Source organism: Thamnophis sirtalis, unplaced genomic scaffold (genome assembly GCF_051295495.1).
Source record: "Thamnophis sirtalis isolate CommonGarterSnake01/CBP01778 unplaced genomic scaffold, rThaSir2_p1.2 scaffold_4, whole genome shotgun sequence".
NCBI classification, from domain to species: Eukaryota; Metazoa; Chordata; class Lepidosauria; order Squamata; family Natricidae; genus Thamnophis; species Thamnophis sirtalis.
Window position 1 is genome coordinate 44,488,519 of NW_028261384.1, and position 21,851 is coordinate 44,510,369.

The following is a 21,851-nucleotide window of genomic DNA, read 5'->3' on the forward strand; positions in this document are numbered from 1 at the left end:
AAAAGTAAATGATTAATTATACTACCTACTATTCCTATTGTATTAAAATGTAAAGACTTCAGAAAATGCAGTATTTAATTCAGAAAATTAAGAGCTTCTGCATCGCAATTACTAATCATACTATTAATTACTAAGAGTACAAAAGATTACAAAAATGTGTATAATTACGTAATACATATATGTTTGCTTTTTGAAGCATGTCAATATATAATTTTTCTTCACCTCTCATATAAACCCATAGAATCTTTTAATGATCACTTCTGTATTATTCTCAAGAAAAGTGAATAACTATATCCATGTAGATCACCAGTTGAGTTTGAATTTAAGGAAATCTTAAGTATATTCAGTATCAAACAACAGCTCAACAGAATTGTATTTGTATACATTTATATGTTTTATTTATTTATTAAATTTATGAGCACCCCATCACTGATAAAGCTTAAAATGATAATATAAAAATAGTTAAGATTAAGTAGAATGATATACCATACATAGAAAATCAAATGGCAGATAGCACTGGAATGACATATTCTTACATCATCAACCACCTCCAGCAGGGAGGACCATATCGGCCCTAATCCAACTGACAAAACCAGGTTTTAACACCCCTCTAAAAGGCCAAAAGGGTGGGAATATTCTCACCGGGGGCATATAATGTTCCACAGGGTAGAGCCACAATGGAAAAGCTTATTCTTTTTTATTTTACCAGCCTACTAGGTGGAATGCACTGGAGGTTCCTTCCACTGGAGCGAATGCTGTGGGCTAATCCCATTGGGGCAAAAGGACTCCTCAGCCTGGGCCTATGTCACAAAAGGCTTTAAAAATAACAAAGTGACCTTTAAAAGTTAACAACCAACAACTTGAATTGGATGCGAAAGCAAAATGGTAACCAATGCAGCTCGTACACTTAGCTGTCTTATCTTTGCTACCCTAAGGCCCCCAGAACTGGTCACATCGTTACATTCTGTACCAGCTGTAGCATCCAAAGACAGTTCAAGGGTAGCCTCAATGTAGCCACATTGCAGTAAACCATCTCAGAGATGACCAGGGGACTTATGACTATGCACAGGGCTGCATGATCCAGACATGGGTGCAACTGGTACATAACTTGAAGTTGCAGAAAAGTCCTCTTGGGCATGACTGCCACCTACTCTTTTGAACAGGAGTTGTGAATGTAGGAGAATCCCCAGGTTGTACCCTGGATTTGTTTGGGTAGTGCAACCCCACAAAGAACTAAAGGTGATAAACAACTGGATCTCTAGGTTCCCCACAGCTACAGCCACTCTGTTTTACCAGGGTTAAGCTGAAGCCTGTTGTACCTTCTCCAGAACTACATAGCTTCCCTACTGTGAAAAGGTTACAGCAAGCATCACTTGGATCACCAGAAATGGAGGGGTAGAAATGAGTATCACCTGATGATACCTCATCCCATGGTGCTGGATGATCTCATCAAGCAGTTTCATGCAGATGTTAAGGACAGAGAATTCCAAGTCCTGCACCACCCCACAAAGTAGTGGCTTTTGACCCAACTTTGTCGAGTAGCATCAATAGGGAAGACTCCTACCTCCCTATTGACATCAATTGGGATCAGCTTTTTAGAAAGAGCTAAAACAGCACACTACTACTATGCCTGATTTTTGGGGTGGATGTAAATATATGCCCTCCCCTGAAAATAAACCCTAGTGAAAGGGTGGCGTGGCAAGGATAGGAGGAAGCCCTTCCTTTCCCTGATCACCTCAGCGCTTCTCGGCTCCTTAATCAGCGAGCTTAGCCACTCCAGCTGCCATTCACAAAACAGCTGATTTGTGCGTGCTACTCAGGCTGCGGCCTTCAGCAAGTGCGGCTGTTTTTGCCATCAATTGCGGCCACAAAAGCAGCAGGAGGCCAAGCAATGCACCCTATGTGCCTCGCACCGGCCTTCCGAAGGGTACTATAGCAGCAGCTATCCACAATTTTTTATCATTATTTTGTCCCGACCCACATGGCCCAGTGAACCACATGGATTAGGACAAAATAAGGGTTAAAGAAATTGTGGATACCAGCTACTACAGTATCTTTCGGAAGGCCAGCTTGAGTCTCCTGCTGCAGATGTAGCTGCACCCATGGAGCGCTTTTGGGAGAGAAGGCAAAAAGGAAGTGATCAGTTTCATCTTGTCCCTTGCCCTCAGCCCCCCCCCCCCGCTTCAGCTCTCCAAGGGTCTCTTCTGGCAGAGCTCAAGCAGAGAAGTGGCCCTCAGGGTTTCAAGAGCAAAGTTGACCCTGATAGGAGCCAGGGCAGTGGAAAAGTCCAGTGCCATCCCAGTGGTCTTCTTTCCTTGGAAATGGAATCTTGGGAGGGGAAAATGGCATCCTCAAGCAGGGTGGGTATGTCGGTATGTGTATAAAAAACACAAAGTGAGGGAGCCAGCAGCCACAGATTAAGGAGCTTTGTGAAACATCATGACTACACGCAAAGGTTGGCGAGGGAGGGGGAAGAGATACTTCCCTCTCTTGGCAGTGTTTTGCTTGAAAATATTTGAGAATCAGACCAGAGAGGAAGAGGAAGGAGCCCTGCAAGGAGATGCTGCCAATGCTGCCTGCAGAGACACAGACAAACAGTGAAGTTCATTGAAGATGCTCCCTCTCCAGCCAGCCCACAAGACTATCTGAAGGGAAGCGGATTTCTTGCACATTGGCAGTGGCATCTTCTCACAGGACTTCTTCTGACATCCCAGTTGTATGGATTTCCATGCCTTTCTTTACGAGATATTGCATCTCACCTGGGACATCGGGAGAAGCCCTATGAGGAGACGCCGCCGCCAATGTGCAGGATTCTCTCCCCTGCAGATCATCCTTTCAAAGAGTAGTTTCACAAAGAGGTGGTTGGAGGCAGTGTTTGTGTCAGGTTGGGCTTTCTTTGTGATGGGGACAATCTGGTGAGCGAGATTTAGGAAGCCTGGGCTGGCGTGGGGCGGTTTCTGCACTGAAGAATCTGATTTGTCCCCAGGAGTGAGCCTTTTGCCCTTCCCTGCCTCTCTGCCCTGGCTTGGAAGCTGCAGAGGAAGCCTGCCATGCCCTGAAAAGGGGAGGGGGGAGAGAAGAGATGGCAAGAGGAGCCATGTCTCACTCCATGGGTATGGGCATGCCTGCGCATGTCCCCCCTGCGCTTTTGGCACGTGATGGCAAAAAGGTTAGCCATCACTGATCTAGCAAGCCATCGGTTCCTTTGCCTGTTTTGATGCTTTTGCAGAAAACAGATGCCTAAAATAATGCAAGATTACATGAGATCAGTAGCACAAAATCACCCACTAATGATCTCATGTGATCTCACACTATAGCATTTTAGGCCTCTGTTTTCTGGGAACCAAGGCCTGCACAAGATCTGCTGAAAAAGGCTTTGCAAACAGAGGGAAGGCCTTTTCATTTGCAAAACCTTTTGCTCTGGAACTCACATAGAGATCCGAAGCCTAAAGTACTGTAGTGCAATATCATGTGAGATTAGCAGTAAGAGATGTTGGCTACTGATCTTGCACTAGAGTAGTTTAGCTGTCTGTTCTCTGTGAACCGAGGCCTGTACCCAATATAGCCAAAGAATGCTTGCAAACCAACAAGACTTTGGGCCAGTGAAATTGTATTGCTTGAAGCCTCCCATTGGCTTGCAAACACTTTTCACATCATTCCAGTCTCAGTGCAAAGAGCGCTTGTAAGCTGATGGGAGGCTTGAAGCAATGCAACCTTCCTTCCCAAAGTCTCATCGGCCTTGAAGCGCTCTTCACTCTGCAACTGGAACAGCACAAAAAGTGTTTGCAAGCTGATGGGAGACTTGAAGCAATGCAACTTTCCTGCCCTTAGGTCTTGTTGGCTTGCAAATGCTTTCCCTGGTGACGCTACAAGCAGGCAAAGAAACTGCAGTAGAGGCTAGAGAGGAGACAGATATTCACAAGATAAGTGACCCGGTGTGGCAGGATGGTGGGGAGCAATTGTGGGGACCCCAGGGGAGGGAGCATGAGATATCTCAGTGGATCGGGGGAGGCCTTGGGTGGTCTGAAGCAAGTGGCCTGTTCATTGCTGGGCCCACATGACCTTTCCTACCCTGAGATACTTCATGTGCACTTAACAACCCATGTATTTCATTAGCAAATGCATCAATTTACACAATTCATTCTTACAACTCCTCAGGTTATGAATGTAATTTGCAGGCTCCATTACATTCTTAACTTGTGGACTACCTGTAGTTAATTTATCTAGGGTGTTAAAGTTGAGCGAAGACCTAGAAGAACATAGCTTACTTATTGTAGGAACATGCACTAAAATATGTTAGCTTATCACTAAATATCTTTCATTATTAAACATTACTCAATTACATTAAAAATAAGGGTAATACTAAGGATTAATATGTACATATATTTTTATATAGATATGTATGTAAGTATAATATATTTATAATATAAATAATCATTTTCCTCAAATAAACAAAAATGCAATAATGTTTTGACGCATTTATTTTTTTAATGTTTTTATTACAGTTTTTTCCCATTTTTAACACAAATATCATCTTTGCAACATTTCCACATTGATACTTTCATTATGCTCTTTTTATCTGTACACATATAGATTTATATCTATATCTATCTATCATACATTTTCATCTACTAATATGGTAATTTATATTTCTTCTATACATATTACTCTTTCAATGTACTTATTTCTATACAATACCTCTTATATCTCTGTACATATATTCCTCTTAGAACTATTATTCTGTACTATTTTATATACAATATCTTACATTTTCCCCCTCTTATTGATTATGTGGTTTTCTGATTGTTTTCTGATTTCTTAATCTTTTTTCCTTTAATGCTTTCTTATTCTTTGCATTTTTACTCTAGCCATTTGTACCCTAAATTCCATACTAGGTAATAATCAGATTCTCCTTTATCTTTTATTTATTTTGTAAGTGTGTCTATTTCAGCGCACTCTAATACTTTTTTTAAATCACATTTTCCTCTGTTGGTATATTTTTGTTTTTCCAATTTTGTGCATATATGATTCTTGCTGTAGTTATTACATTAATATTAAGTATTGATTTTTTTTCTCATAATTCCCTCTAATTATTCCTAATAAAAATAGTTCTGGTTTTAGTTCTATGATTGTGTAGTTACCTCTTCCAGCCAATTTTTTATTCTTGTCCAATATTATGACACATTTGTTTAAATGGCTTCTCTTCATGTAGTTTTAGGATTTGTGTTGCCAACAGATCATGCCTTAAACAATATTTAAGCAAAAATATTGAAAAGTCAAAGTAATTTATAAACTTTTAAGTACTACGATATTTTATTTATTTATATTTCATATTTCTAAATATTTCAGTTAGTATTGACCATGCTAACTTTTAGCAGATCTTTGCAGGTTTAAACATGAGATCAACTCCATTATTTTTTTGTTTGCAAAAAATGGTTTTTTATCATTGAATAATGGTGGTAAATAAATAAATAAATAAATAAAATTAAATGTGGTTTAAACTTACTGCCTATTTTATATGCTATATAATGCCAGGGAATTTCATGTTCCAAACATGAACTGTGCCCCTCATTTGGCTATTACATATTCTATTTTTCTTACAGCCATTTTATCGCTTTACTATGCATAACATTTTCCAGTACTTTTGACTGTACCAAGAAAACAAGAAAATAATTAGCAGCTATTACTGTGTTCTGTAGAAATATATTTTAAAAGATTGATCTTTTCTTACACAAGCCAAATAAAAAGATGTATTCAGACCTTTATATTGCTGACCTTTTAAATTTGCAGGTAAAAATCTTCCTTAAAAAAGTATCCTGTCTCTAGTCCCTTCCACATAGATGAAAGGAGCACTAGCTCTCAGCCTTTATTACAGAAAGCAAAAAAAGTCATCAAACACTGAACATCTTTCTTATTCACCTACCAAGGTTCTTTCATAATTCACTAACCACCATCTGTCACCAAGCAAGTGTTTTCTTTAGATATATAAAAAAATTTGACATATTTTAGATAATGCAAAGCAAGCATGTTTTCTCTTATAAATTGTTTCAGATTTTAGATCATTAAAATGGAATGATGCAAATAAAAAATCTGCTTAATACAAGGAAGTATATCAGCTGGATTCCAAAACATAATGCAGTAGCTACAGTCATCAAATAATCTGTCACTAATAACTATAAAATCTAGGGATTATAAATTGTAGGTAGTTTCATTCTGTTTAGCAAAATTTTGGAACTTTTAAACACTATCAATATAACCTTCAATACAAAACAGTGTTTCATTGGACTTTAAATACGTTAATTAAGTATTAAAATCAATCATGTGAAAGTCTTAATATTTAATATTGTTAGATTATGTATCAAAGTGGTTTTATTATTTATTTACTCAAAACCTTTCCAGAATGCTTTATTTTGCATCAGGGGGTCTGTATCTCACAAGATAAATGCATTTGCAACATCAAATAAATTATATATAAAAGCATTTGTCTTAATACATGTCATTCAATATTAAATATCACCCAATGGTACCACCTTGAAGTCTCAATCCATTTTAACCAACCAACCATTTGTATTATTCAAATGTTGCCTATTAAACAGTTGTTTCTCAAGCCATAGTACAGAAATATGAAACCAAGAATAATAAGCATAGGAGTTTTAAAATACTGCTTTAAGATTTAACTCTACCACATTGTCTTAGTAGCACTTAAAAAAAGATATAAATTCTGTCATATATTAAAATGTCAAAAATGAGAAATAATATGAATTGCTTCAATTACACAGGAAACATGTTTATAAAATGTCACTGCAAGAACCACATGTATATAAAATAAAAATCATTATACAATGTTTTATATATCACAATCCAGTGTAAAATATAGTTACTGAGGTCACCTTGAAGAACTGAACATCAGCTTATTCAACCATCTTCTTTGTACTTAAATATTTTTAGCAATTCACTTGTTACTAATACCAGACAATACATTTTACTGGAGCCTACCTACCATTTTTGGAGAAAAATAATTGTTTAAACTTATTTAAACAGTTTAAAATGTGCATTTGACATTGAAACTCCTGCATCTGCTCTGACATGTAACATTTATTGTTGGAAAGATGGAATAGAATCATACAACCAGAGCATTCTTTTATTTATTTTCATATGTTACTGCACTAGTGCTGATAGTTATTCTATAGATGCATGATGATACAAATTGCAATATAACATTTCTACTCCAAACTTCAGTATGATTTTGAAGAAGTAACAGGCTAAATGGCTCTTTAACAATTGATTTATTCTACATGAAACCAATAAATGAAGTTGTCAGGATATTTGAAGTGAGCTGTCATCAATGTGATCTTAATAGTTAATTGCATTTATTAAAGTGATTAACCTTATAAAACCCTTAAAATACATCTATGTAGGAGAAGACCAAGTTGAGCCTGAGGGAGGGTCAAACGCATCATTAATTTCTGAGTAGAGCTGGAAAATCTGCTTGCAATTCATTGGCTCACTATTTGAAATCAGCTAGGGTTCATTCATAACCATCAAGGTGGTGGCTGGCCATGAATAGCCAGAAAGTTGCAATGTATTACCTGGCTCTAAGAACACTAGAAGATATCAATCATAATTAAAGGGGCCAAGTTGACTGTAAAGACGGAAGATTTCAGCCAGTAGGAAAACCTATAAATTCAGTTAGATGTTTCCATTTTAAGGAGGCTAGCATCATGATGAAGGACTGTGTTTGAGAGTGAGGTGCTTTAAAGATGGTTCTCAAAAACCTAGACTGAATTAGGCGAAACCTGGCTCAAAAACAGTAACTGTCTGTGAGAGGGACCTTGGAGTTCTAGGATCATCATGTGAATATGAGCCAGCAGTGTGCAGCAGCTAAAAAAAGTTAATATAATCCTGAGTTGTATAAACAGAGGCATAGAATCAAGATCATATGAAGTATTAATACTGTTTTATAAAACCCTAATAAGACCATACCTGGAATACAGCAACCAATTTTTGTCACCATACTACAAAAAAGATGTTGAGACTTTGGAAAAAGTTTAGAGAAGAGCAACTAAGATGATCAAAAGTCTGGAGACTAGGATCTGGATTTGGCTAGTGTAAAGAAAAGAAGAATTAGGGATGATATGATAGCGATATGATAGCAGTATTCCAGTATTTGAGTGGCTGCCACAAAGAAGAGGGAGTTAAAACTATTATCCAAAGCACCAGATGTCAGAACAAGAAGCAATGGTCGGAAACTACTTAAAGAGAGAAGCAACCTGGAATTAAGTAGAAACTTCATAAGAGTGAGGACAATTAACCAGTGGAACAGCTTGCCTTCAGAAATAGTGGGTGCTCCATCACTGGAGGTTTTTAAGAAGAGACTAGACAGTCACTTACCTGAAATGGTATAGGGCCGTGATGGTGAACCTATGGCACATGTGCCACAGGTGGCACGTAGAGTCATATTTAGTGGCATGCCAGCCATCAGCTCTGGCGCACATGCCAGCTGATCTTTCGTCCGGCCGGAGGGCCAGGGGAGGCCATTTTTTGCACTCCCCGGGCTTCAATAAAGTCTCAGGAGGCTGGGGAGGGCAAAATATGGCCCCAATGGGCCAACCAGAAGTTTGGGAATGAACTTCCAGTTGGCCTACTGGGGCTGTTTTTCACCCTCCCCAGGCTCCAGAGTCTTTCCTGAAGCCTGGGGAGGGAGAAAATGGCCTTCCCCGGCCCCCGGAAGCTGGAAACATTTCCAAACTTCCAGTTGGCCCATTGGGGCCATTTTTTGCCTTTCCCAGTCTCCAGAGGTTTTCCTGAAGCTTGCGGAGGACAAAAAATGGCCCCAAGAGCCCAACTGGAAGGGGTTGTGTGTGCAAGCACACTGGGCGGGGAGATTGAGTGGGTGCGGAAGGACAATTTTGGCATGCCATAAGAAAAACTTTCCTTTTGGGGGGGGGAGAGCCGGAAGCATCGCGACGAGACCAGTTAGGGAATAGCGGAGCTCCAATGAGCTTTATGAAAACCCAGCCGGACAAACTGCTGTCAGGGCATCTTCGGATCAGAATCGTCTTGGAGGGACAAGGAAGGAGGAGGAGAGGCACCGGCAGTTCCTCAGTAGGTCGGAGAAAAGCTCTCCAAAACTGACAGCAGGGACAGTGGCCATACTTAAATGACTGCTTTAAAGTTGGGGCATCCGGACTAAGCTGTTTGTGCAGCAGCGGTGTCAGAACAGAGTGTGGAAACTGGGTGAGTGATTGATCAACTCACAGAGAAAAAGAAAAACTGATTTTGATCTCAAAAAGAGTTCTGGAATGGAATTAGTGGCTAACTGGCTTTCGGGGAATTTTATTGAAGAAAAAAGAGGCAGCAGAGATTAAAACACCAAAGCCTCAGATGATTTTGTCTTCTGCAGTTTGGAAGTGAAGAAATTAACTAAACAAAGAAAGAGCCCAGGGGGAAGTCATTTTTCTCCTTATTTTATTTTATTTTTTGTGGTTTTAAAGGGCTTTTGACAACTATTGACAGTCAGCTGTTGGATTGTATTGCAGTTTGGAAAGACCATCTAGCTGAGAGCAGAAAGTACTACACCTGCTAATGAAAGAAGAAAAAAGTGAGAGTTGCAGCTGTGAAGTGTGACCTTGGCTACAGGAAAAGATACTTTGAAACCATGAGAATTGTTAAGGAGTATCTGTTTTTGTAACATTGTTTGACTGCAACTACCTACAGCTGTGAAAGAGAAAGAAAACTTCAATTTGGACTGGACTAATTCTAAAATTGGGCAACAGAATTTGGAAGACCCCAAATTTGCAATTAAATGTGGTATAACCCAAAAATTTAAAAATATGTTAAAATAATTGAACTAGTATAATGGAAATTTGTATGTATGTATGATTTATTTGAGATTCTGAAAAACGCCTGCAAAAAATTAATTGATTAAAAAAAACCCTAGAAAATCAAAGGGGACATACAGAACAAGAAATAGGAGAAGAGGGGGTAAAAGAAGGCACAAATGAGGTACAGGAAGATAAGGTGGAAGAAAGAAGAATTGAAAATAAAATGCAGATAGAAAATTTCACTGGGATTTACAGTCACAAAGAAAAATCAGACAAAGGGAAAGATCTCCCCAAAAAGAAACCACAAAACAGAAGGAAGGGTGGAGAAGAAAACCTTGGGGAAAGTTACTAGAATAATAAAAGTAAACACTCTGAAGAAAACAACAAAAACAGGAAAAGAAAAAGTTAGGAGAAAGAGGAGGATAAAAAGAATTAAAAATGGAATTTTTGAGAACCCAAGAGAAAATGGTTAAAAGAGGAAGAAAGGGAAAAAGAGTTACATTAGTAGACTAAATAGAATAGTAGTAAGATTGTTGTTGTTATGTAACTAATTAAGAAATAAAGAAATTATAGTTTATTGTTCTGTAGAAAAAATTGAAAGAAATGTTCTCTATGTTTAAATTGAATTAGATGATATATGTTGTTTATAGCAAAATATACCAAAGGATAAAACAAGAAATAAAAATTAGGTGTAACTTTGAAGGGGCAATTGAAGATATTGTTTATGTATTAAGAAAAAATAAGTATAAAGATGAAAAAAATAGAAGAGGATAAATTTGGCTGAAAGTGAAAACAAAACTGATATAAAATGGATTATGTAAATGAGATGATATAAAAGAAAAGACCCGGACAATGCTCTGTTTCTATAATATGTATAATTTGTATTAAAAAAATAAAAAACCTTGAATTAAAAAGAAAAATGCTCGCCATCACTGGTATAGGGTTTCCTGCTTGAGCAGCGGGCTGGATCTCCAAGATCTATTTTTATTCTTATTCTTATTCTACCCTACTCTACCCACCACAATCCAATCCAAAGGAAGGAAAGACTTGTAGAGGCCCAAGAGCTCCAAAAAGAAGCTGGGCTCGGATTTTAGCTGAGATTTTGCTCATTGTGGGTATATGTTGTTCTTTTTTGGAAAAATAAAAAGGATTGTAGAACCAACATTTTAAATGCATTTAAAGTGACATAGTCAGCATGAAATTTATTGTTACCTATAGCTTGTAAGACAATCTTAAAATATTTAAAGATCATGCTTTGTTGGAAATAAAATCAAAAGTATCTAGGGTCAATTAGCAATCTGCAGAGTGACGATTGTGTTCTATAGTTGAGTATTTCTCAACTAGATGTTGTAGGGTTGAAGCATAGTCAATGTTTGAACAGTCTTCTCTGAAGCATTTGTCATCCAACTCCTCAGTTAAAAATCAATCCAGGAGCTTATTATATAAATATCTAGCATACTGTTTGCTAACCACACTGAGAGCGCTAATGGGGTGGGGGTAGATGTTTGCCTCTTTTTTTGTAGATTGGGGTCACTAAAACTAGGCACCAATCATCAGGAACCTTAGCATGATTATCAATGTAAGTAAATAGGGAACCCAAACAGGCACCAACTAGTCTAAATTGTTTTGGATAATTCTGCTGAAATAAAATTGTGCCCAGGATCTTTGCTTGGTTTTAAGTTTTTAATCAGCTTGAGATCATATAAATTCAGAGTTTGACACAGAGAGCCAGGAGGGAAGCAGATGAGCTTCACAGTCTAGTTCCCTGTTAAGGTGGGGCAATTGTAAAGCAATCTGACATGCTTCCCAAAGTGAAATGGGAATAGAAATGTGTATATTAAAGGAAGCAAATTGATCCAATTAGGCATTTCCAGAATAGAACTGAATTCTGGGAAAGAGTAGCAGAGATTAATTTGCTCCAAAACTGTATTAGGACATGCCTTTTCTTTGCCCGTAGTTTGTTTTTTCTTGGATAAGCAGCAAGTCCTGTGTGTCGTAAGATAGAGCAGTGTTTTTCAACCACTGTGCCGCGGCACACTAGTGTGCCGTGACATAGTGTAAGGTGTGCCGTGGGAAAAACACTTTATATATAGTCAATATAGGCACAGAGTTAAATTTTTTTAACATTTTCTAATGGTGGTGTGCCTTGTGATTTTTTTCATGAAAAAAGTGTGCCTTTGCACAAAAAAGGTTGAAAAACACTGAGATAGAGGATCTTTTTTATATTCTTTAAAGCAGGAAAATCTTGGCTGCGTAACTAGTGAACCAGGGTCGGTTAAAAGAGCTATGATTCCTATTAGTACAGGTAGGTAGAAAAAACTGGCCAAAGAAACTGAATGCAAAATGGCAAAATCTGTTCAAGGAACCAGTCATCCAAAATGGCTATGCATAGTCCATTTTGTTCATGTTTGTCCCTTGGTGATATCTTTGGATAGAGTAAATTTTTAAAAAGGGATCAACAAAGATCTTCCAAAGCAACATATTGAGACAGTGATTGCTCTAAGAATGATTGTTAAAGTGGAATTGGAAAACTGAAAAAGATAAATTTCTTCACATGGTAGGGTAGTCAATCAGAGACTGTGCAATGACGGAACTCTGTCAGAGTCAATAATAGTAGCGTCATTCAAAATTTGCAGATCCAGCTTATATGCCTGTAGCATCTGTAAGCCCCTAATTCTCCAGTGTAGTCTTCAAATTCTCTAATTAAGAAGCGGAGAAACACCCTGCAAATTATGTGGAATTTAGAAATTTTTTATCTTCCACAGATTTTTCCATTCCCTTTCATTGTTCATCAAAACTATCCATTTTTAGAGTGCAAAATCTGTGAAGAAACAGATTTTGTTGTAGTTGCTGTCACTGATTGTTCTTTCTTATATTCTATTCAAACAATCACTATGCAAATAACATGATTACCCTTAAGTCATCATATTTTTTTAAACTTCTGTTGAATTAAATAATACAAAGGAATGGATATGAAAAATGCAATTGTCGGTATTTCTCCCACTGTTTCCCATGTTACTCATTTTCTTCAAAACTCTATTTTCTATTAGTAAATGCAGGAAAAAACACAATCATACACAGTATTAATAATATACTATAACAATAACATACAATATTATTAAAGGACACAACTGAATTGATGTTGATATTTTTCCTAGCATCGTAAAATGCCATTAAACATTATGCAGGTTAAGGTTGGAAAAGGCTATTACAAATCTTTGATATCCCAGTGAAAGAAATATTTAGATGTGCAATCAGAGACCATGTATTTACAAACATAGAATGGCAACTGCAACAGTACAGAGCAAATATAGATGTCATGCATTTATAGTTTAGACAACACACAATTCTTGATAGCTTGTACTGCAATATAAGGTTTGCTCTTTTCATGGAAGCTTTGTTTTGTTGTCATATGCATGCAACAAATACAAGATAATTTATTTTTTTCACTAAACATTAAGAAGATTTTAAGAACAACATCTGTCTTTATATTTTATATAAATCTTGTAACACCTTGTGACTAATCTTTTAAGCCCGTTTTATTAAAAAAAACATAGGAGATGTAAACAAGTGATAGTCATAAATCTCCTTGATTTATTTTTTCTTTTGTTTTTAAAAAAGCTATTGTAATCTGTTTTTCACTTCATTTTTCCTATAAATCTTATCCAGCTGCAACTAATCAACTAAAAATGAGGCCCCTCAATTCAGTCTAGACATTATATGGCTGCCTGTGCAACACACTGGCAAAATTCAAGTTTTTGAGAATTTTTGTTAAAAAATGTATTGTTTCAATTTTAGCTGGGGCAGAGTAAATAAGGAAAGACACTTGTAATGCTTTTTAATGAAGCCTTTATTAATGTGAGGGTATGAGAGAGAATTCTATAACATATAGAATATATGATATACAAACTAAAAACTAATTTCTTATTTACATTAATGAAAATGGTCCCATTCATCCAAAATAGAGGGATGATTCTTTTCCTGAAACCTAGGAAACATTAATACAGCACAACAGAAATAGGTGAATAGTTCTGGACAAGAAAAAAGAATGTCCCATTGTATACAGAGATGTCTGATTTTTACCAAAAATAAATTAAAATAACATAAAACGACTATTGGTCTTACCTGAAGGGTCCTTCTCTGCACACCGCAGGAGAGTCCAAGCAATGGTTATTTCAGTCTGGTTGTCCTGGAACTGAGGAAAGACTTTTCCTTGGCCACGCCTCCAGGCGTGCCTAATCCCCAGAAATGTGAGACACTTTGGCCGTGGAGATGCAGCTGAGGATGACCGTAGAATGGAACCGTGTTGACACAACGACCCCGTATCCCCGGACAGACCAGGACGGATTGGACTCTCCCGCGGTGTGCAGAGAAGGACCCTTCAGGTAAGACCAATGGTCGTTCTCCTGCACACCGCTTGGAGAGTCCAAGCAATGGGACATACCCAAGTTAATGTCCATCTGAGTGGGCAGAATCAGAGTCACGGGGTACAACAGAAGAAGTCACTGCCTGCAGCACCCGCCTGCCAAAGGCCACCTCAGCCGAGGCAAATGTGTCCAACTTATAGTGTCTAACAAATGGAGGCTGTGTAGACCACGCGGCCGCCTTGCAGATTTCTTCGATTGGAGCTTGCGTGGCCCAAGCTGCTGAGGTCGCATCGAGTGAGCCGTTATACGAAGAGGCACCGCTCTCGACTGTATTTCGTACGCAGATGCGATACAGGACCTGAGCCATCTGCCAATTGTAGAGGAAGAGACCTTCTTTCCCAGAGATCCGGACTGGAAGGAGATGAAGAGGGCCTCGGATTTCCGGAATTCTGAGGTGCGATGGACGTAGATCTTCAGGGCCCGTCGCACGTCAAGCTTGTGCCACTTATGCTCGCTCGGTTGGGAAGGACAAGGGCAAAAGTTCGGCAAGAACCTCTTGCGTCCTATGATACCAAGAGTTGACCTTGGTAAGAAAGGTCGGATCAAGTCGTAAAACAACCCTGTCAGGGTGGACGATGCATAAGTCCTGTCGAATTGACAGGGCCGTCAACTCCGAGATCCGACGGGCGGAGGTGATGGCTATAAGAAATGAAGTCTTTAGTGAAAGATGTTTGAGAGAAGCCGTCTGGAGAGGTTCAAAGGTAGACCCGTGAGGGCTTGTAGAACCACAGAAAGTTGCCATGTCGGGTAACGGTGGACCGTGGGGGGGGCGGATGTTGGAGGCGCCCTTGAGAAAGCAGCACACCCTTGGAATCTTGCTGAGTGGAAGTGTCGCCGGACCAAACAGTGGACAAGGCTGCCACTTGGCGATGGAGCATGGCTGGAGCGAGACCTCTCCCAAGGCTCCCTTGCAGGAAGTCCAGCACCCTGGCCACTGGACCTGAGTCCTCATACCACTGGGCAAAGGTAGCCCAGGTGGAGTCGTAGATTCTAGTCGTCGATGGACAACGAGCCGCTTGGATGGTGTTGACGACGTCTTCTGACATACCCTCAGCCCTTAGCAGGTCCCCCTCAAGTGCCAGACGGCGAGCTGAAGCCACTGGGGTTCCCGATGGACAATGGCCCCCTGGCTGAGGGAGACCTGATCAGGGGGGATCCGCCACGGCGATGACACCGATAGGCTGACCAAGTCGGCATACCACAATCTCCGGGGCCAATGAGGAGCCACGAGAAGCACTTCCGCCCTCTTTTCTATGATCTTGATTAGAAGACAGGGAAGGAGTGGAAGAGGAGGAAACGTGCAGAAGAGGAGGCCGCGAGGCTATCTGCAGTGAAGAGCATCCGTTCTCTCCGCCCCCGGAGTGTGGAAGCGGGAAAAGAAGTGTGGCATGTGCGCGTTGGCTTTTGTCGCAAATAGGTCGACCTGAGGGAGTCTGAACCTGCGGGATAGTTGATGAAACAAGGCAGGATCCAGCTGCCATTCCGCAGAGTCGATGATGGTCCTGCTCAGCCAGTGTGCCTGAGTATTGTCCATGCCGGAGATGTGGTCGGAGCGTATCGACTCCAAGTGCCGCTCCGCCCAGAGTCCCAAGGCTTCCGCCTCCGCCATCAGTCTTTTGGAGTTGGTGCCGCCCTGGTAGTTGATGTGCGCCTTCGTGGCCATGTTGTCCGTCATCAATAAGACATGACGGTGACGTATGTATCGATGAAAATGACGGAGGGACAACCTCGCGGCTCGTAGCTCCAGAAGATTGATGCTGCAACGCGACTCTGCCTGGGACCACCTGCCCTGGATCACGAGCTGATCCAACCATGTGCACTCCCCAACCTGCGAGACTGGCGTCGGTGGTAATGACCAGCCGGTCGGGCTCCTTGAACAGGTGTCCCTTGATCAGAGCTGGAGATGTCCACCACCGGAGGGACCTCTTGACGGATGGAGGTACTGGAATCAGCCTTGGCGAGTTGCTCCTGTTGGCCCTCTGATGAGGTAGGAGCAGCCACTGCAGGGCTCTGGAGTGGAGGCGCACCCAGGGGACGATCGACAGGCAGGAGATCATCTTCCTCAATAGCTGTGAGAGGAGGACAATCAGAACCTGTCTTGCTTGCAATACCGTGTGGGTCATGGATCTGAGGGCTTCTAACCTGTCTTGGGAGAGGAACACTCTGCAGAAAAAGGTGTCTATCGCCACCCCCAAGTGATTGATCTTGGTGGTGAGGTGAAGTGACTTTTTTTGAGATTTAGGGAGAACCCGTGGTGTCTGAGGGTCCTCATGGTAATCTGGAGATCCCGCAAGGCCTGCCGCCTGGACAACGACTGGATGATGATGTCATCCAGGTAGCATTGGAGCCTTATGGGCCTGCGGCAGAGATGGGCCGCCACCACCGCCAGGACCTTGGTGAAGGTCCTGGGGGCCGAGGACAGGCCGAATGGAAGGGCCCTCTACTGGAAGTGGCGGCCCGCATAGAAGAAGCGCAGGAACTTCCGGTGATGGGAGTGAATGGGGATATGTAAGTAAGCCTCCCGCAGATCGATGGACGTGAGGAGGTCTCCCTGGCGGATCCCCGCCAGGATGGATTGGAGGGACTGCATCTTGAACCTCCGGTAGGCGATGTACCTGTTGAGATTCTTGAGGTCCAAGATGGCCCTCCACCCACCCGAGTTCTTTGGGACCAGGAAGAGAATGGAGTAGAACCTGCTCCCTTCCTGGTCCGGGGGCACCTGCTCGATGGCATTGATCTCCAGGAGCAATGTTCCCTCTAATTTTTTTTTAGTGTGAGGAGAAAAGTATAGTGTTTGAGCGGCATATTTTCATACCTGAGCACCTGAATTTTTTTCACAGATGTCACTTAAGACAACAACGAAATCAGTATTATTTGAAACTCAAAGTTCAAGGTACCCGCTTAATTAAAAGTGTTATATAATATCAGTATCACTTAACAACGGTCCTGCTTAGCAACCAAAATGTTGGCTCAGAAACTCTGGCATTGAAGCATGCAAGTCTTAAAGCTGTCAAGTTACAAGACCCTTGCACCCCTAACCCTTTAGGGGAAAAAAAACCAGGGGTCTTCAAACCTGACAGCTTTAAGCCTTGTGGACTTCAACTCCCAGAATTCCTCCTCCAGTCATGTTGCAGCAACGTCATCTGCGTGGATCTGCTCCATCTTCGGTTTTTTTCACAGGGGGCAGGGCTGCTGCTGAAGATGCCAACGAGCCCCCGCCGCCACTAGAATATGCATTTTTTTAGCATGACATAGAATAGTCTTTCAACCAGAAGTATGGAATAAAAGAGAGACTGATAAATATTAAAAAAAATAAAACCAAAAAGAAGCTATTTGTTTGAGTTCTAGATAAACATTTAGTTTAGATTTAATAGTGTTTCAGAGATGTGGCTGTCAGCTATTTGTGTATGTATGTTATTATTATGGAAGGTTAGATGAGATTTCACCAACATTATTCACCCTTGATTAATGCATTCATTCTAATAATCGAGTCTGACTCTGAATTACAAATCTATGTCTGAAGAATCTGGGTTAAGTTTTGGATTGGAAATTTGGGGAACATGAAAGTTTATGCATAATTTTTGTAATTTTTTCATTGGGTCTTAATAATGATTGTATTCATTTGGGATTTGGGGGTCTTTTTTCATAGGCTTAACACAGCTCTAATTTTGTCATTAGGAGCAATGTAACATTGGCCACTAATGTATTGTATACAGGTTGCCTTAGAAGGTAATACTTTTTGTATAGTAGGAACTTAAGATAGGCAGACTTCATACAGATAAACAATTGAGAAATATTGTTCTTTTTAAAAAGCAGTGTTAATTGCTGCACCTTTCTCATATTAAGTATATTAACTCAAGTTCATGTTAGGAAAAACTTAGTAAGCAAACAATGTTCAGAGTAGCTCAATAACTAAACCAAATACAACTAAATATGGAGAATACACAGCAATAGCAAAAAAACTAACAGTATACATTCACAACAGAATCTGAACAAATTCAACTAAAAATAGCTCTCATATATAGTGTACGTTACATAGCAATGCATGCTTAAGACATTTAAATACAATTTCTAAAGAAAAAATAGATAAAAGGACCAGACAAGAAATTAGAAACCTAATGCTTACAAATATATTGATTTATATTTGAGGTTCAATGGGAAGAAAGGATATACTTGAAAAGTGGTTTCTTAATGTTTTTATTGATTTTTATTCTTTTTCCTTTTTTTGTATGCTTTTTGTCATTTAAAAATAATTTATTGCACTTTGTGATTTTATGATTCACATTTTTTTGCATTGAGTTTATTAGTGTTTTTTAGGCTTTTAAATGATATAGTATAATAATTTATTGAAATATTAGAAAATTGTAAAAGACATTTGTAAATACCTTGTTTATGTGTTTGACTTTATTCTGTCTTCCCTTTTTTTCTTTTTCTTCTGTTTATCTATCTATACCTATATCTATAACTGCATATCTCTCTCTCTCCCTCCCTTCCTGTCTCCCTCTCTCTCTCACTTTCTCGTGGGACATGATAGGTTCTCCTTGCTTTGTACATTCAAAGAGAAGCTAAGAACTGGCTTGCCAGTTATGGATTACTACACTAAGCTACGGCTGTTGCAGTGAATATTGACTGATCTCAAAAAAACCTAAGCAGTGCTTGACAGGCAATACTCAAATGAGACACCACCCTGAGGCACCTCCACGCAGAGCACCTGAGCTGGCCCCCGCGTTATCCCCCCCTTCCTCCTCCGCCGTGCTTTTGAGGAGCCATTTGGCCACGGGAGCTAGTAGGAAGGCGGCGGAGGGGGCGGGAGCAGGGAAAAAGGCCTCATGGCTTCTGAAAAGCCCAGCGGAGGTGCAGGGGGTGGCAGGGGTAACCCAGAGCCCAGCTGAGGTTCTCCAAGCAGAGGGGGAAGCACTGCCACTGCTGCCATGGGCGGGGGTGCCTGCAGGAGCTTTGGAGGCTTCACCTCGGCTGCAGCGTTGGTGGCAAATCCGGCAGTGCTGTTGGTGGAGGAGGAGGCGGCATCAGCTATTCCCCTCAGCTTCCAGAGCCTGTGGCAGAAATCACTGCGCGCAGTTACAAACGGCTGTGCGGTGTTTTCTTGCCACGTGCGCGGCCGCGCAGCTGCGCACCTTAGAGGGAACAGTGTCCAAGTGCCTCCCAGTGGTCCCTGATGTAGCGTGGCTGTGTGGCTTGCAGCTAGGCCTAAACGGCACGAATCATGCCTAAAATGGCCGCCGCGCCATGAGGGGATGTAAAGGAGCTATGCGGTGATCACCCTAGCCATCGGGCGAACAAACGCATCTCCTCGGCAGTTCCTACGCTCGAGGGGTTCTAAAAAACGAAAAATACTCGCAAGAACACAATAAACAGGGACCATGAGGGAAAAGCAGGCTCCTGGAGCCTTTCTGCCGTTTTAAAGACGCGGCAAGCCTCCGAGATCGGCCTGAGGAGATCGAAGAAGGAGGCCCTTCCCCCCAGCCAAACGCTTACCTCCTGCCTCCTGGAGGTTTGTAGATACTTGTAAATGTTAATAGAGTTGAAGAAAAGGCAAGGATTGCCTAAAGGGAAAGATTCTCAGTAAGAAAAGTCAAGAAGAAGAGAAGAGAGTCCAAGCAAAAAGGTATTTCAGCTGGAGCTCCCAAAAACAGCTTCCAAACGGGCCAAACTGAGGAAAGTTTCTGGAGATTAGGCACGCCTGGAGGCGTGGCCAAGGAAAAGTCTTTCCTCAGTTCCAGGGCAACCAGACTGAAATAACCATTGCTTGGATTCTCCAAGTGGTGTGCAGGAGAATTTGCACTGCAACATTTAGATTTATAATATTAAGGAACTTCCAAGGATTGCCTAATCTCAATTATGAAAGCTCTAGAACATCCTGCTTTTAAAATAATCATTGGGCGTTATGCAAATATACCACTGAGAATCTTATAAATTAAGGAAGATCAATAGAATATATTGCTCTCATTGTACTTTCTGTTCACTCAGTTGGATACAACCCAATCACAACTCTGGACTAAATTGGAGCTGAAATTATTAGACTAAGTAAGAATATGCAAATGTCAAAAGAATCTAATTACAGCTATCACTGTATTGAAACTGAAGATCTGAAACATTTGTCAGCAATACCTTAAAACATATCAAATGCTGAGGACTTATGAAACACTGTATAATAGGTGCAAGGAACAAGCACATTCAAATTTTAGCCATGTAAACAGTCAGATGCAGGGACTTGCTCCCCCTCTTTAGCTCTGTGATTGCAGAGATAATCAGAGTTATATTCCTTTCTTTTGCAACAGCTTTCTCCGAAAGTTTATGGGTTATTGTATAACTTCTAATTAGATTAGATGTCCAGAATATATCAATCAACCACACTGAAACATGTTTTCATCCCTGATACTAAGCATTCTACTCTATCCTCTCATACACACTCTAAAGTAGAGTTTATATTTAACATTCTTAAACTATAATTTCTGAGTTTTTAGCAAACATAATCAACAGTGAGAGATATTAGGACTTACATTTTAACAACATCTGGTGTGCCAAAGGCTGCTTATCCTTCTAGAAACTTGAAAATCAAAACCATTGACAAGCTTCAACAGTGGTCCCAAGTCTTGTTGCTCAGTGGTCCAAAGTCCTCTTTTCTGATGAGAGCAACTGTTGCATCTCATTTGGAAACCAAGGACCCAGAGTATGGAGGAAGAATGGAGAGGCCAATCTAGCACAGTAATCCCACGGTCATTGAATCAGGTTTTGGTGCTTTTGGCAAAAGTTCCTCTCATCAGAAAAGAGGACTTTGGATCATTGAGCAACATGACTTTGGACAATTGTGCTTCATTAAGACCAGGGTCAACGCAGCCATCTACCAGGAGATTGTGGAGCACTCATGCTTCCTTCCGCAGATGAGCTTTATGGGGATGCTGACTTCATTTTCCAGTTGCCCACACTGCCAAAAGCACCAAAACCTGATTCAATGACAATGGGATTACTGTGCTTGATTGGTCAGCAAAATCGCCTGACCTGAACCCCATAGAGAATCTATGGGGCATTGCCAAGAGAAAGAAGAGAGACATGAGACCGAACAATGCAGAAGAGCTGAAGGCCACTATTGAAGCATCCTGGTCTTCCATAACACCTCAGCAGTGCCACAGGCTTATAGCTTCCATGCCTCACCGCATTGAGGCAGTAATTGCTGCAAAAGGGGCCCAAACCAAATACTGAGTACATATGCAAGCTTATACTTTTCAGAGGTCCAATATTGTTCTATGTACAATCCTTGTTTTATTGATTGCATGTAATATTCTAATTTTCTGAGATGGTGGATTGGGGTTTTTCATGAGCTATACGCCGTAATCATCACAATGATGACAAATCATGGCTTGAACTATCTTGCTTTGCATGTAATGAGTCTTATCTCATATATTAGTTTCACCTTTTAAGTTGCATTACTGAAATAAATGAACTTTTCCACGATATTCTAATTTTTTGAGTTTCACCTGAATAGTAGGAGTAATGAAAAGGAATATAAAAGATGCTAGGAATTTAGGGAGACTTGTGATATGAGAACATTTTAATGTGCATTTTTTAATGTAATTTAGTA

The 21,851-nt window shown here is 40.5% G+C and overlaps 1 protein-coding gene across 5 annotated transcripts in view; it reads right to left on the reverse strand.

Moving 5' to 3' along the window:
- The window catches only part of TBC1D5 (TBC1 domain family member 5), a 365,348-nt gene that overhangs the window by 241,009 nt on the left and 102,488 nt on the right, over nt 1-21,851 (reverse strand). The gene's annotated exons all lie outside the window — the stretch shown is intronic.